Below are 13,029 nucleotides of genomic sequence, written 5' to 3'. Positions count from 1 at the left end.
GTTGCGTGGCTCAGTGTGTGTGGGTTGCGTGGCTCAGTGTGTGGGTTGCGTGGCTCCGTGTGTGGTTGCGTGGCTGTGTGTGTGTGGGTTGCGTGGCTCAGTGTGTCTGTGTGTGTGGGTTGCATGGCTCAGTGTGTGTGTGTGGGTTGCATGGCTCAGTGTGTGTGTGTGGGTTGCGTGGCTCAGTGTGTGTGTGTGTGGGTTGCATGGCTCAGTGTGTGTGTGTGGGTTGCATGGCTCAGTGTGTGTGTGTGTGTGGGTTGCATGGCTCAGTGTGTGTGTGTGGGTTGCATGGCTCAGTGTGTGTGTGTGTGTGTGGTTGCATGGCTCAGTGTGTGTGTGTTGCGTGTGTGTGGGTTGCGTGGCTCAGTGTGTGTGTGTGTGGGTTGCATGGCTCTGTGTGTGTGTGTGTGTGTGTGGGTTGCATGGCTCAGTGTGTGTGTGTGTGGGTTGTGGCTCACTGTGTGTGTGTGTGGTTGCATGGCTCAGTGTGGCTCTGTGTGTGTGTGTGTGTGTGTGGGTGGGTTGCGTGGCTCAGTGTGTGTGTGTGTGTGTGTGGGTTGCATGGCTCAGTGTGTGTGTGTGTGTGGGTTGCGTGGCTCAGTGTGTGTGTGTGTGTGGGTTGCGTGGCTCAGTGTGTGTGTGTGTGTGTGTGGGTAGGTTGCGTGGCTCAGTGTGTGTGTGTGTGTGGGTTGCGTGGCTCAGTGTGTGTGGGTTGCGTGGCTCAGTGTGTGTGTGTGTGGGTTGCTTGGCTCAGTGTGGTGTGTGTGGGTTGCGTGGCTCAGTGTGTGGGTTGCGTGGCTCAGTGTGTGTGTGTGGGTTGCATGGCTCAGTGTGTGTGTGTGGTGTGGGTTGCGTGGCTCAGTGTGTGTGTGTGTGTGGGTTGCGTGGCTCAGTGTGTGTGGGTTGCGTGTGTGTGTGTGGGTTGCGTGGCTCAGTGTGTGTTGCGTGGCTCAGTGTGTCTGTGTGTGGGTTGCATGGCTCAGTGTGTGTGTGTGTGGGTTGCGTGGCTCAGTGTGTGTGTGTGGGTTGCATGGTGTTGCTCAGTGTGTGGGTTGCGTGGCTCAGTGTGTGTGTGTGGGTTGCGTGGCTCAGTGTGTGTGTGTGTGTGGGTTGCGTGGCTCAGTGTGTGTGTGTGTGGGTTGCGTGGCTCAGTGTGTGTGTAGGTTGCATGGCTGTGTGTGTGTGTGGCTCAGTGTGTGTGTGTGTGGGTTGCGTGGCTCAGTGTGTGTGTGTGGGTTGCGTGGCTCAGTTGTGTGGGGTCGTGGCATGGGTTGCGTGGTGTGTGTGTGTGTGGGTTGCGTGGCTCAGTGTGTGTGTGTGTGTGTGTGGGTTGCGTGGCTCAGTGTGTGTGTGTGTTGCGTGGCTCAGTGTGTGTCTGTGTGGGTTGCATGGTCAGTGTGTGTGTGTGTGTGTGGGTTGCATGGCTCAGTGTGTGTGTGTGTGGGTTGCATGGCTCAGTGTGTGTGTGTGTGGGTTGCATGGCTCAGTGTGTGTGTGTGGGTTGCGTGGCTCAGTGTGTGTGTGGGTTGCGTGGCTCAGTGTGTGTGTGTGGGTTGCGTGGCTCAGTGTGTGTGTGTGTGGTTGCGTGGCTCAGTGTGTGTGTGCGTGGTGTGTGTGTGGGTTGCGTGGCTCAGTGTGTGTGTGTGGGTTGCGTGGCTCAGTGTGTGTGCATGGTTGCGTGGCTCAGTGTGTGTGTGTGTGGGTGTGTGTTGCATGGTGTGTGTGTGTGTGGGTGTGCTGTGTGTGGGTTGCGTGGCTCAGTGTGTGTGTGTTGTGTGTGTGTGTGGGTTGCGTGGCTCAGTGTGTGTGTGTGTGTTGGGTTGCTGTGGCTCAGTGTGTGTGTGTGGTGTTGTGTGGGTTGCATGGCTCAGTGTGTGTGTGTGGGTTGGCTCAGTGTGTGTGTGTTGCATGGCTCAGTGTGTGTGTGTGTGCGTGGCTGTGTGTGTGTGTGGGTTGCGTGGCTCAGTGTGTGTGTGGCTGCGTGGCTGTGTGTGTGTGTGTGTGGGTTGCGTGGCTCAGTGTGTGTGTGTGGTTGCGTGGCTCAGTGTGTGTGTGTGGGTTGCGTGGCTCAGTGTGTGTGGGTTGCGTGGCTCAGTGTGTGTGTGTGTGTTGTGTGGCTCAGTGTGTGTGTGTGTGTGTGGGTTGCGTGGCTCAGTGTGTGTGTGTGTGTGTGGGTTGCGTGGCTCAGTGTGTGTGTGTGTGTGTGTGTGTGGGTTGGCTGGCTCAGTGTGTGTGGGTTGCGTGGCTCAGTGTGTGTGTGTGGGTTGCGTGGCTCAGTGTGTGTGTGTGGGTTGCGTGGCTGTGTGTGTGTGTGTGTGGGTTGCGTGGCTCAGTGTGTGTGTGTGTGTGTGGGTTGTGTGGCTCAGTGGCTCAGTGTGTGTGTGGGTTGCGTGGCTCAGTGTGGGTTGCGTGGCTCAGTGTGTGTGTGGGTTGCGTGGCTCAGTGTATGTGTGTGTGGGTTGCATGGCTCAGTGTGTGTGTGGGTGCGTGGCTCAGTTTGTGTGGCTCGTGGCTCCAGTGTGTGTGTGTGGGTTGTGGCTCAGTGTGTGTGGGTTGCATGGCTCAGTGTGTGTGTGGCTGTGTGTGGGTTGCGTGGCTCAGTGTGTGTGTGTGTGTGTGGGTTGCATGGCTCAGTGTGTGTGTGTTGGGTTGCATGGCTCAGTGTGTGTGTGTGTGGGTTGCATGGCTCAGTGTGTGGGTTGCATGGCTCAGTGTGTGTGTGGGTTGCATGGCTCAGTGTGTGTGTGTGTGGGTGGGTTGCATGGCTCAGTGTGTGTGTGTGTGGGTGGGTTGCATGGCTCAGTGTGTGTGTGTGTGTGTGTGGGTTGCATGGCTCAGTGTGTGTGTGGTGTTGGGTTGCATGGCTCAGTGTGTGTGTGTGTGTGGGTGGGTTGCATGGCTCAGTGTGTGTGTGTGTGTGTGTGTGGGTTGCATGGCTCAGTGTGTGTGTGTGTGTGTGTGTGTGTGTGTGTGGGTTGCATGGCTCAGTGTGTGTGTGTGTGTGGTTGCATGGCTCAGTGTGTGTGTGTGTGTGGGTTGCATGGCTCAGTGTGTGTGGTGTGGGTTGCGTGGCTCAGTGTGTGTGTGTGTGGGTTGCATGGCTCAGTGTGTGTGTGTGGGTTGCATGGCTCAGTGTGTGTGTGTGTGTGTAGGTTGCATGGCTCAGTGTGTGTGTGTGTGGGTTGCATGGCTCAGTGTGTGTGTGTGTGTGGGTGGGTTGTGTGGCTCAGTGTGTGTGTGGGTGGGTTGCATGGCTCTGTGTGTGTGTGTGTGTGTGTGGGTTGCGTGGCTCAGTGTGTGTGTGTGGGTTGCATGGCTCAGTGTGTGTGTGTGTGTGTGGGTGGGTTGCATGGCTCAGTGTGTGTGTGTGTGTGGGTTGCGTGGCTCAGTGTGTGTGTGTGTGTGGGTTGCATGGCTCAGTGTGTGTGTGTGGGTTGCATGGCTCAGTGTGTGTGTGTTGGTGGGTTGCATGGCTCAGTGTGTGTGTGTGTGGTCAGTGTGGTTGCATGGCTCAGTGTGTGTGTGTGTGTGTGTGGGTTGTGGCTCAGTGTGTGTGTGTGGGTTGCATGGCTCAGTGTGTGTGTGTGGGTTGTGGCTCAGTGTGTGTGTGTGTGTGGGTTGCATGGCTCAGTGTGTGTGTGTGTGGGTTGCATGGCTCAGTGTGTGTGTGTGTGTGTGTGGTGGGTTGCGTGGCTCGTGGTGTGTGTGTGTGTGGGTTGCGTGGCAGTGTGTGTGTGTGTGTGGGTTGCGTGGCTCAGTGTGTGTGTGTGGGTTGCGTGGCTCAGTGTGTGTGTGTGTGTGGGTTGCGTGGCTCAGTGTGTGTGTGTGTGTGTGGGTTGCGTGGCTCAGTGTGTGTGTGGGTTGCGTGGCTCAGTGTGTGTGGGTTGCGTGGCTCAGTGTGTGTGTGTGTGTGGGTTGCGTGGCTCAGTGTGTGTGTGTGGGTTGCATGGCTGTGTGTGTGTGGGTTGCATGGCTCAGTGTGTGTGTGTGTGGGTTGCATGGCTCAGTGTGTGTGTGTGTGTGGGTTGCGTGGCTCAGTGTGTGTGTGGGTTGCGTGGCTCAGTGTGTGTGTGGGTTGCGTGGCTCAGTGTGTGTGTGGGTTGCGTGGCTCAGTGTGTGTGTGGGTTGCGTGGCTCAGTGTGTGTGTGTGTGTGGGTTGCGTGGCTCAGTTGTGTGTGTGTGTGTGGGTTGCGTGGCTCAGTGTGTGTGTGTGTGGGTTGCGTGGCTCAGTGTGTGTGTGTGTGTGCTCATGGCTGTGTGTGTGTGTTGCATGGCTGTGTGTGTGTGGGTTGCATGGCTCAGTGTGTGTGGGTTGCGTGGCTCAGTGTGTGTGTGGGTTGCGTGGCTCAGTGTGTGTGTGTGGGTTGCGTGGCTCAGTGTGTGTGTGGGTTGCGTGGCTCAGTGTGTGTGTGTGGGTTGCGTGGCTCAGTGTGTGTGTGTGTGGGTTGCGTGGCTCAGTGTGTGTGTGTGGGTTGCGTGGCTCAGTGTGTGTGTGTGTGGGTTGCGTGGCTCAGTGTGTGTGTGGGTTGCGTGGCTCAGTGTGTGTGTGTGTGTGTGTGTGTTGCGTGGCTCAGTGTGTGTGTGTGTGGGTTGCGTGGCTCAGTGTGTGTGTGTGGGTTGCGTGGCTCAGTGTGTGTGTGTGTGTGGGTTGCGTGGCTCAGTGTGTGTGGGTTGCGTGGCTCAGTGTGTGTGTGTGTGGGTTGCGTGGCTCAGTGTGTGTGTGTGGGTTGCGTGGCTCAGTGCGTGGCTCTGTGTGTGTGTGTGTGTGGGTTGCGTGGCTCAGTGTGTGTGGGTTGCGTGGCTCAGTGTGTGTGTGTGGGTTGCGTGGCTCAGTGTGTGTGTGGGTTGCATGGCTCAGTGTGTGTGTGTGTGTGGGTTGCGTGGCTCTGTGTGTGTGTGTGTGGGTTGCGTGGCTCAGTGTGTGTGTGTGGGTTGCGTGGCTCAGTGTGTGTGTGTGTGTGGGTGTGTGTGTGGGTTGCGTGGCTCAGTGTGTGTGGGGTTGCGTGGCTCAGTGTGTGTGTGTGTGTGTGGGTTGGCTCAGTGTGTGTGTGTGGGTTGCATGGCTCAGTGTGTGTGTGTGTGTGGGTTGCGTGGCTCAGTGTGTGTGTGTGTGTGTGTGTGGGTTGCATGGCTCAGTGTGTGTGTGGGTGGGTTGCATGGCTCAGTGTGTGTGTGGGTGGGTTGCGTGGCTCAGTGTGTGTGTGTGTGGGGTTGCATGGCTCAGTGTGTGTGTGTGTGGGTTGCATGGCTCAGTGTGTGTGTGGGTTGCATGGCTCAGTGTGTGTGTGGGTTGCATGGCTCAGTGTGTGGGTTGCGTGGCTGTGTGTGTGTGTGGGTTGCATGGCTCAGTGTGTGTGTGTGTGTGTGGGTGGGTTGCATGGCTCGTGTGTGTGTGTGTGTGGGTGGGTTGCATGGCTCAGTGTGTGTGTGTGTGGGTGGGTTGCATGGCTCAGTGTGTGTGTGTGTGTGTGGGTGGGTTGCATGGCTCAGTGTGTGTGTGGGTGGGTTGCATGGCTCAGTGTGTGTGTGTGTGGGTGGGTTGCATGGCTCAGTGTGTGTGTGTGTGTGGGTGGGTTGCATGGCTCAGTGTGTGTGTGTGTGGGTGGGTTGCATGGCTCAGTGTGTGTGTGGGTGGGTTGCATGGCTCAGTGTGTGTGTGTGGGTGGGTTGCATGGCTCAGTGTGTGTGTGTGTGTGGGTGGGTTGCATGGCTCAGTGTGTGTGTGTGTGTGGGTGGGTTGCATGGCTCAGTGTGTGTGTGTGTGGGTGGGTTGCATGGCTCAGTGTGTGTGTGTGGTGGGTTGCATGGCTCAGTGTGTGTGTGTGTGGGTTGCATGGCTCAGTGTGTGTGTGTGTGGGTTGCATGGCTCAGTGTGTGTGTGTGTGTGTGGGTTGCATGGCTCAGTGTGTGTGTGTGTGTGGGTTGCATGGCTCAGTGTGTGTGTGTGTGTGGGTTGCATGGCTCAGTGTGTGTGTGTGGTGTGGGTTGCATGGCTCAGTGTGTGTGTGTGGGTGGGTTGCATGGCTCAGTGTGTGTGTGTGTGGGTGGGTTGCATGGCTCAGTGTGTGTGTGTGGGTGGGTTGCATGGCTCAGTGTGTGTGTGTGGTGGGTTGCATGGCTCAGTGTGTGTGTGTGGGTGGGTTGCATGGCTCAGTGTGTGTGTGTGGGTGGGTTGCATGGCTCAGTGTGTGTGTGTGGGTGGGTTGCATGGCTCAGTGTGTGTGTGTGGGTGGGTTGCATGGCTCAGTGTGTGTGTGTGGGTGGGTTGCATGGCTCAGTGTGTGTGTGGGTGGGTTGCATGGCTCAGTGTGTGTGTGTGGGTGGGTTGCATGGCTCAGTGTGTGTGTGTGGGTGGGTTGCATGGCTCAGTGTGTGTGTGTGGGTGGGTTGCATGGCTCAGTGTGTGTGTGTGGGTGGGTTGCATGGCTCAGTGTGTGTGTGTGGTGGGTTGCATGGCTCAGTGTGTGTGTGGGTGGGTTGCATGGCTCAGTGTGTGTGTGTGTGTGTGGTTGCATGCATGGCTCAGTGTGTGTGTGTGGGTGGGTTGCATGGCTCAGTGTGTGTGTGTGGGTGGGTTGCATGGCTCAGTGTGTGTGTGTGGGTGGGTTGCATGGCTCAGTGTGTGTGTGTGTGGGTGGGTTGCATGGCTCAGTGTGTGTGTGGGTGGGTTGCATGGCTCAGTGTGTGTGTGTGTGTGGCTGTGTGTGTGGGTTGCATGGCTCAGTGTGTGTGTGTGGTGGGTTGTGTGGCTCATGGCTCAGTGTGTGTGTGGGTGGGTTGCATGGCTCAGTGTGTGTGTGGGTGGGTTGCATGGCTCAGTGTGTGTGGGTTGTGGCTCAGTGGGTTGCATGGCTGTGTGTGTGTGGGTGGGTTGCATGGCTCAGTGTGTGTGTGGGTGGGTTGCATGGCTCAGTGTGTGTGTGTGTGTGGGTGGGTTGCATGGCTCAGTGTGTGTGTGTGGGTGGGTTGCATGGCTCAGTGTGTGTGTGTGGGTGGGTTGCATGGCTCTGTGTGTGTGTGGGTGGGTTGCATGGCTCAGTGTGTGTGTGTGGGTGGGTTGCATGGCTCAGTGTGTGTGTGGGTGGGTTGCATGGCTCAGTGTGTGTGTGTGGGTGGGTTGCATGGCTCTGTGTGTGTGTGGGTGGGTTGCATGGCTCAGTGTGTGTGTGTGTGTGTGTGTGGGTTACATGGCTCAGTGTGTGTGTGGGTGGGTTGCATGGCTCAGTGTGTGTGTGTGGGTGGGTTGCATGGCTCAGTGTGTGTGTGTGTGTGTGTGTGTGTGTGGGGGTTGCATGGCTCAGTGTGTGGGTTGTGGCTCAGTGTGTGTGTGTGTGTGGCTCAGTGGTGTTGCATGGCTCAGTGTGTGTGTGTGGGTTGCATGGCTCAGTGTGTGTGTGTGTGTGGGTTGCATGGCTCAGTGTGTGTGCATGGTGCGTGTGGGTTGCATGGCTCAGTGTGTGTGTGTGTGTGGGTTGCATGGCTCAGCGTGTGTGCGTGTGGGTTGCATGGCTCAGTGTGTGTGTGTGTGTGGGTTGCATGGCTCAGTGTGTGTGTGTGTGTGGGTTGCATGGCTCAGTGTGTGTGTGTGTGGGTTGCGTGGCTCATGTCTCTGTGTGTGTGTGTGTGGGTTGCGTGGCTCAGTGTGTGTGTGTGTGTGGGTTGCGTGGCTCAGTGTGTGTGTGTGTGGGTTGCGTGGCTCAGTGTGTGTGTGTGGGTTGCGTGGCTCAGTGTGTGTGTGTGTGGGTTGCGTGGCTCAGTGTGTGTGTGTGGGTTGCGTGGCTCAGTGTGTGTGTGTGGGTTGCGTGGCTCAGTGTGTGTGTGTGGGTTGCGTGGCTCAGTGTGTGTGTGGGTTGCGTGGCTCAGTGTGTGTGTGTGTGTGTGGGTTGCGTGGCTCAGTGTGTGTGTGTGTGGGTGGGTTGCGTGGCTCAGTGTGTGTGTGTGTGTGTGTGTGGGTTGCGTGGCTCAGTGTGTGTGTGGGTTGCGTGGCTCAGTGTGTGGGTGGGTTGCGTGGCTCAGTGTGTGTGTGTGGGTTGCGTGGCTCAGTGTGTGTGTGTGTGTGTGTGGGTTGCGTGGCTCAGTGTGTGTGTGTGTGGGTTGCGTGGCTCAGTGTGTGTGTGTGGTGTGGGTTGCGTGGCTCAGTGTGTGTGTGTGTGTGTGTGGGTTGCGTGGCTCAGTGTGTGGGTTGCGTGGCTCAGTGTGTGTGTGGGTTGCGTGGCTCAGTCTGTGTGTGGGTTGCGTGGCTCAGTCTGTGTGTGGGTTGCGTGGCTCAGTCTGTGTGTGTGTGTGTGGGTTGCGTGGCTCAGTCTGTGTGTGTGTGTGTGGGTTGCGTGGCTCAGTGTGTGTGTGGGTTGCGTGGCTCAGTGTGTGTGTGGGTTGCGTGGCTCAGTGTGTGTGGGTTGCGTGTGTGTGGGTTGCGTGGCTCAGTGTGTGTGTGTGGGTTGCATGGCTCAGTGTGTGTGTGTCTGTGGGTTGCATGGCTCAGTGTGTGTGTGTGTCTGTGGGTTGCATGGCTCAGTGTGTCTGTGGGTTGCATGGCTCAGTGTGTGTGTGATGGTTGCATGGCTCAGTGTGTGTGTGTGTGTGTGATGGTTGCATGGCTCAGTGTGTGTGTGATGGTTGCATGGCTTAGACTCAGGAGAGCAATGGACTTTTATGAACCCTTACAGCTCTGTTTGCCCTTGACCAGCACATGCTACGGCTATAATACAACTGTCTCCTAGTGACGGACCGAGACGTTGAGACACAAATTAGAAATTATCATTGTCTTTAGCATGCGATCTGATTGGAGCCCTCATGTATTGTGGTTTCTCTCTCTTCAGCATAAGTTCCAATTGCGCTGTTTCATGCAGGATGTAGGTTTACATTGTTTCTATGTATTTCTTGCATATTGTTGTTGTGTAGCCCTTTAGAAATATTAGTAATCCCATTTTGATGGTGTAGCTTGTATGGTATTGGCTGTGTACAGCCCTTTAAGGGAATCGTGCCTGCGTTTTTGTTTTCTGTCTGTCTGGGGCCCCTAAGTGAATCTCTCTCTGTCAGATGAGTGAATCTCAGCAGAGGCACAGGCGGCCACTGGGGTTCTATTTCATCTCATACTGCTCTGAAGCAGACATGCAAATCCGATGATGAGGTGTGTGTGTGTGTGGCGATGAGGATCATGTGTGAAGGAATTTTAAGGTTGCGAGAAAAGGAAGGTGAGCAACCGACAGGCGTGCCAGAGCAAAAGGCTTTGAAATCTGGGAAGGATATTGAGGGTTAGGCGACGTCAGTATTCATAGAGGTGATGGAAGTCTCAAATCCAACATTCATTTGCCCCTCAAGTCTGATGTGGGTCCCCCTCTCTGGTGCTGAAACCCTCTGGGGTGAAGCTGCAAAGGGTTTTTGGTAATTATATTTTTAACCAGAATCAACAGTAGCCTCAACGCAGAGCATTAATGTTATGAGGCTTTTGAAGTTTTGAATGGGCTGGTTGTTTAGCATCAAACACTCCTGCTCGTTGTCTGATCTTAACAATCCCGTCATCTGTCTGTAATACATTCAGGTTTTCCATGCCACTACAGCAGGGTGTCGAACTCATTCCATGGTGGGCCTAGTGTCTGCAGGTTTTGTTTTTTCCTTTCAATTAAGCCCTAGACAACCAGGTATCGGGTTCCTTACTAATTGGTGACTTTAATTAATCAATCAAGTACAAGGGAGAAGCGAAAACCCGCATTCCACCGTCCGTGGAATGAATTTGACACGTGCAATACAGTGATGTAACATGCAGCCTAACCTATAGTAAAAAATGCAGGGGCATTGAACAAGATTAACACTTTTCTGTCATGCTGTGGACTTTGCTACTTTGGTAATCCATAACGGGTGCATGTCATGTGATGTCTGGATGTTGGGTCATTAATCCTATTAAGTGGCTCTCTGTATCCATGATCAACACACAGATGAGCTTTGTACTGTCTGTAAGAGATGAAGTCCGTGATTAATGTGGGATGTATCAGCTTTAGCCACTGTCCTATGTTAATATATTGAGGATTTAACACTTTTTGCAAATCGATTAGCGGTTAACAACCTCATCAGCTGCCACTGACTGGAGCTCTTACCCATTGGGGTAAGAAAACAAAATGTTTATTTCAGTGAAATACGGAACAGTTCGTTATTTTATCCAACGGGTGGCTTCCCTAAGTCTAAATATTCTTGTTACATTGCACAACCTTCAATGTTATGTCAAAATTACGTAAAATTCTGGCACATTAGTTCGCGATGAGTCAGGCGGCCCAAACTGTTGCATATACCCTGACTCTGCGTGCTAAGAACGCAAGAGAAGTGACACAATTTCACCTGTATAATATTGCCTGCTAACCTGGATTTCTTTTAGCTAAATATGCATGTTTAAAAATGCATACTTCTGTTTATTGATTTTAAGAAAGGCATTGCTGTTCATGGTTAGGTACAGTCGTCCAACGATTGTGCTTTTTTTCACAAATGTGCTTTTGTTAAATCATCCCCCAGCGTTGCATCGATTATATGCAACGCAGGACACGCTAGAAAAACTGGTAATATCATCAACCATGTGTAGTTATAACTAGTGATTATGATTGATTGATTGTTTTTTATAAGATAAGTAATGCTATCTAGCAACTTACCTTGGCTTCTACTGCATTCGTAACAGGCAGTCTCCTTTTGGAGTGCAACGAGTGGCAGGTGGTTATAGCGTTGGGACTAGTTAACTGTAAGGTTGCAAGATTGGATCCCCCGAGCTGACAAGTTGAAAATCTGTCGTTCTGCCCCTGAACAAGGCAGTTAACCCGCCGTTTCTAGGCCGTCATTGTAAATAAGAATGTGTTCTTAACTGACCTGCCTAGTTAAATAAAGATGTATAAATAAAGATGTATAAAAAAATCTGCGCCCAAAAATACAGATTTCCGATCGTTATGAAAACTTGAAATCGGCCCTAATTAATCGGCCATTCCTATTTTAATCGGTCGACCTCTAGTTTCAATGTAATTTGTCAACGTATTGTCATGTGGAAAATACATTGGATTTGAAAGAAGTCAGCTACTTTTTTTTTGAGGGTGAAATTTAAACCACAGGATTATGTTGTGGTAACCAAATGTCAACATAGACAAACCTTGTGTAAAATATGTTGAATTTGTACCTTTTAAAACAATGTCAGATCTTCAACATTATATCCACTATCAGGAAAAAGTAGGCTGGGCAGCACTGGAGAATGATTGATCTACAGCTACCCTTCCATCTCCTGGGGTTTAACCCTGCTGAGTCTTATATTTGTCACGGACTATTATCAATGTGCTATTGTGAAAATAATGAGATCTCCACTTAAACTGAATGGATTCACTGTTACGATCAGTCATTCTAAAGGGTAGGTTTAACAGGGCAAATTAAATGTCCCCACTTTATCACTCAAATATGCTTTTTAGGCCTATATACTATAGCTTTTGCAAGTCCACAACAGCTATTGTTTCAATTCAACACAGAATTCAACTAAAAATAGGCAATACAATAGACTTAGGGTTTAAAGATGATTTCAAATGTAATATTTAGTGATCTTTTTTTGGTTTGAATTGTTTGGTTGCCAACACAACCAAATATCAAAATTTTTCTTCACTAGTTCGTTCTGTGCCACTGATTTTAGTTTGGTTTTAATTTCAATTAGTCTACAAATTAATAATTTATATTTTGGATTCACTTCTCCATTTCAACCCAAAATCTAAATGGAAAAAATAGGACAAAATCCAATGTTTGTATTTAGCCTCCTTGAGTCAATGTCCGCATACCTACGGTAATCAAATGAGCCTAATATAAAAAAGTCCCCATGAAAAGAAGTCTCCGCAAACGTTGTTGTACTTCCACATCGGCAGTGACGGCGCTAGAGCAGCAAACATGGTGTTGTCCGTTTTGCCACCCGAGAGGCCCCACAAACCCATACTTGTTGGCTGTTTTGCTCTTGGATGCCTACAGGCCTCCCAAGACTTGTCTGAAGGTCCCCTGGTACCGGTTGAAAACATGTATGGAAGTGCATATACAGACTGTTTACTTCCAAAAATGAGGGGTTAAATACATGTCAAAGATGAACTTACTAGACAAAGCATAAACAAAGAGATGCATCAGAGTTATCCTCATTGCACAAGTTACAGATAGACATGTCTACTATAGCATTATTCTGTCACAATAGTCAGTCCTTTGGATGCTGTAACATACATTTTGGCCACTCACAGGGAGAAGGGCTGACTAGTCCTCAAGCATGGTCCTTTCCTGGGCCCTTTTCCATGCAGCTCCAGGTGACAGAGCAATCCAGGCCATTTGGTTCTGCTATTAGATGACGCACAGTGATAAAACACACCTGTTTTTATAAAAAAATAGAAAAATATCTTGCATCGTATTCCCATTTCAACTTTGCTGTGCTTTTTATTTAAATTGATTTAACCTTTGTTTAACTAGGCAAGTCACTTAAGAATCAGTTATTTACAATGACGGTCTACCAAAAGGCCTCCTGTGATGACAGGAGGGCCTGGGAATAAAAATAAATACAATATAAATATGGGACAAAACACACATGACGAGATGACACAACACTACATAAAGATACACATACGACAACATAACAAGGCAGCAACACATGACAACACAACATGGTAGCAGCACAAAACATGGTACAAACATTATTGGGCACAGATAACAGCACAAAGGGCAAGAAGGTAGAGACAACAATACATCAAACAAAGCAACCACAACTGTCAGTATGAGCGTCCATGATGGAGTCTTTGAATGAAGAGATGGAGATAAAACTGTCCAGTTTGAGTGTTTGTTGCAGCTCGTTCCAGTCGCTAGCTGCAGCGAACTGAAAAGACGAGCGACCCAGGGATGTATGCGCTTTGGGGACCTTTAACAGAATGTGACTGGCAGAACGTGTGTGTGTGTGTGGAGGATGAGGACTGCAGTAGATACCTCAGATAGGGGGGAGTGAGTCCTGAGGGTTTTATAAATAACCATCAACCAGTCGGTCTTGCAACG

At 51.7% G+C, this 13,029-nt stretch overlaps 1 protein-coding gene across 1 annotated transcript in view; it reads left to right on the top strand.

The window, feature by feature from the left end:
- Positions 1-13,029, top strand: part of LOC112220724 (forkhead box protein J3) — a 167,447-nt gene that overhangs the window by 70,082 nt on the left and 84,336 nt on the right. The gene's annotated exons all lie outside the window — the stretch shown is intronic.

The sequence above is a fragment of the Oncorhynchus tshawytscha genome, linkage group LG02, assembly GCF_018296145.1.
Source record: "Oncorhynchus tshawytscha isolate Ot180627B linkage group LG02, Otsh_v2.0, whole genome shotgun sequence".
Classification (NCBI taxonomy): Eukaryota; Metazoa; Chordata; class Actinopteri; order Salmoniformes; family Salmonidae; genus Oncorhynchus; species Oncorhynchus tshawytscha.
This window is presented reverse-complemented; position numbering and strand designations above follow the sequence as displayed.